At 49.1% G+C, this 3517-nt stretch overlaps 1 pseudogene; it reads right to left on the bottom strand.

The window, feature by feature from the left end:
• Positions 1–3121: 3121 nt before the first annotated feature.
• Positions 3122–3301, bottom strand: LOC128466755 (uncharacterized; annotated as a pseudogene).
• Positions 3302–3517: the final 216 nt, after the last annotated feature.

The raw sequence follows: 3517 nt of genomic DNA, 5'->3' as shown, positions 1-3517 counted from the left end.
CATTCTCATTGCCCAGAAATAATTAGACACCTTGCAACTCATTGGGGTAACCCCAACATTAAAGATAATAATCCCCCCCCCCCACGTTCACAAAAAAAAACCTTACAAGTCAGCAGTTAACGTCCATTGCTGGGAATGGTGTGTAAAACCTCAACAAGCAAACTCATAAAGCTTCACTCGACGTTATGGGTGAGCTTCTTCTGCAAGACGGGCCGGTTTCTCTAATCGATGGGTGAGATCCATGGACTGTCACCTCATTCCCTTACCTATGCGCTAATACTATCACCGCGCAATCCTTCTTGCAGGAGAAACGCGCTGGGGTTGTATTGTTATAGTGTATACCTAAGAACCTGCAGGTCCTTCATAGTCCATGCAAACCTACGGTACGTCTATAGAAAACAGCACAAGAAGGGATTATATGAGCCGCTCGTATATTGATTCACAGCTGGAGAATTACATTACAGGTTCCAGAAATTCATTAGGACAGGAGCCGGTGGATATTGCTTTATATAGAACGATAATCGTCTCACAGGTACTACGCTTCTTCGGGACGAGGAAGTTGTTGCTGGACGGCTCAGTGATTACTTCGCAACAATCAACAACTAAAAAACATTATTTTTATCGCATTATTTGTATTCAAATGACAGAAAGCAAAAGTGTTAAAAGGCCCTAATAAATGAAATACATTTGAGACATAATGGAATCAAAACAAACATTTGCTACTGCAAACATTTTGAGATGAAAAAGTTCCATTTGATTCAGTCATCACATCATTATTCTTCACGATATTCTTGAAAGAAACGTTTAGTACTTTATTCATTCATGTAAACTATTGTTTCAGCTATGATTGTGACATATTTGTTTCCATTTCCTTTTATTTGCCCCCATGCTTGCAACTATGCCCCCAAAATGCCTTATACCCCCAAATTTGCCACTCTGACTCCCTGATTTGCCTTATACCCTCCTATATGCCACTCTGCCCCACGATATGCCTTTAAACCCCCTTTATGCCACTCTGCCTCCAGAAACGCCTTATACCCCCTACATGCCAGGGGGTTAAAAGGCATTTCTAGAGGCAGGGTGGCATAAAGGGGGTTAAAAGGCATATCATGGGGCACTCTGCCTCCAGAAACGCCTTATACCCCCCATATAACTTCTATATAGAAATTCTCCCCCGTTCGAATTGGACTGACACAGGTTGAGACCCCAAACGAGTTGACTCCGTAGTCAGTCGCTTTATTTGGCCCATCAATGCCCTCCCCAAATTGGTGCTCCTGCTACTGCTGCTGGGGAGATGGGCCGGCTGCGCCATCTCCCGGGTACCGCTGGGGAAGGATGCCTCCTGCATCCCCTCCCTGGTGCTCCTGCTGCCATTGAGTAGGGAGGTCAGGTTGATCCGGTCCCGGAATTAGGTTCTGCCGCTGGGGAGATGGACCGGCTCTTCCACCTCCCTGAGTCGGCCGCTGTATCTCCCTGAATTCCTGCCGCTTTGGTAGGTGCTGGGCAGAGGCCAGCGATGCTCTGTCCGGTTGCCAGCGCTTCAGCTGGGGTTAGGGCATCTTGTGGGTCAGCCTGCCGCTGGGGAGGGAGGACCGGTTCCTCCGCTCCCAGACATGTGAGCTGCCGCTGGGGAGAAGGGCCGGCTGCCGCATCTCCCTGGATCCCTGTAGCCATTGAAGGTGTAGGGCACAAGCCAGCAGCGCTCTGCCCTGTTGCTAGCTCTTCAGCTGGGTGGGTGCTAGTGGAGACCGCAGTCCCATCCACTACACCCAGAAAACCTTCTTCCTTTCCAAAGTCACATAGCTCTGGTATCAGATCTGGATTAGCTGCCCGCTATTCCTGTGACTCAGGGGTGGAGACCGCAGTCCCATCCACCCCGCCTGGATCAACATCCTCAGATGACCGCTCAATAACATCCACAAAATCCCTGGACAATCGGGCATTCTGCTGACCGCGGTCAAACGGTTTTTTATACGTCTTCTCCAGTTCCCACTCCTGTCTAGTTAAAAAGTCTAAATCACCTTTAAGTCCTAGTGCATCTGGGAGGTCCCACTCCCTGAAATCCCGGATGTCCTCGATCCGCCACTCCGCTGTACTTCCAAAGTCCAGATCCTCCTGAAGACTATCCCATAATAATCCTGGGCCCCCAAAGTCATAGCCCTCTGGAGAACATTCTTTCGCATTTCCCCAATACGCTTGTTCTGTATACCACTGCAGAGCCCTATAGTGATCTTCCAGCTGTACCTCCTGTTGGACCAGCTTGCCCAATTCGGATACCCATTGCTCCTGGGGTTGCTGTCCCAGGAAGGACATCCGTAGTTCCCGCTGGTCTCTAATCTTTTGTTCGGAGCTTGGAAGACACTGACCCCGGCATATAACAGCCCTCTGCCATAGTGACCGTCCAACCAGTTGCCTCAGATTCCGGTATTGTTCTGTTGGCAGAGTAGTGGTGTAGCAGGAGAGGATGACCCGCAGCAGCCCCTGGAATTCTGATACCACATCCATGTCCTCGTCAAGGCGACCAAAGTCTGCCGTCCTGTCGGTCAATCCCGGTAGAAAGTCATTGTCCCTCAGACTAAGAAGAAATCCCACCGCTGCCACCAATTTTTTTTTTTTTTTGGAAGCCCGAGGTGCGTGCTCCTTTGGTGCCGCATTCTGTGCACAAGGCAGCAGAAGCCAGACTACGATACCGAGTTCCCTCACGGAGAACTCAGACAAATTCCAACCCCCCCCCATGGGAGGGTCGGATCTTGAGTCTCACCCCGAAGAGTGAGACTCCTTGCTGGCCTTCTTGAAGAGAGGAAAGGGCCAGAAGGCTCCAATCCTCCTCCAGCAAAGTCCAGACTTCACTGCCTCCTAAAAAGAAAAACAGTGTCCAAAACGTGGTTACAAAAACATGTGCCGTAGAGTAGCGGGGGCCAAGCCGTGAATTTCAATGCCGTGAATCAAAAGGGGAGTAAATTAATGGGCACTCGTGCAAAAACGAAGTGAATTCAATAAATTAAGGAAAAATAATTTAAGGACAAGCCATTTCTGGCCTGCCGGATTCAAAAATAATTCTCATCCCCAAGACCTGATGGTACATGGGGGCGAGTAGTGCTGGAAGGCCGCCAGTGGAAACGTGCGCTCACCGTGTGCAGTGGCGTGCAATACCACACACGGTGACTCCGGCATTTCTGCCAGGGCAATTTCACCTCGGGTTCCATTGCTTTCCCGAACCCTAAGGCCAGAGGATCAGTGTCATCCCTCCCCACCACAAGAGAGACTACACTTGATCTTAGCCAAAAGGCCGAGAAGCGAATTTTTTTTTGTATTTAAGTTTATTATACAAAACTGATTATGATAAAACAGACATCAACCTGTTTTAGCAGGAGTACATAGCTCAGTAATATTGGTACAGATAGACGATAAGCAGTACTGCGACGCAGCGCAGGGCAATACACGTTACAGTACGACTTCAGTTTACGGAAAGCTCAGTAGAAGCAGTGTACAATTACATTCCCAGACGTGGCACATA

Source organism: Spea bombifrons, chromosome 9 (genome assembly GCF_027358695.1).
Source record: "Spea bombifrons isolate aSpeBom1 chromosome 9, aSpeBom1.2.pri, whole genome shotgun sequence".
In the NCBI taxonomy this organism is placed as follows: Eukaryota; Metazoa; Chordata; class Amphibia; order Anura; family Pelobatidae; genus Spea; species Spea bombifrons.
The sequence above is the reverse complement of the archived record's forward strand: the minus strand, read 5'-3'. Positions and strand labels throughout refer to the sequence as shown.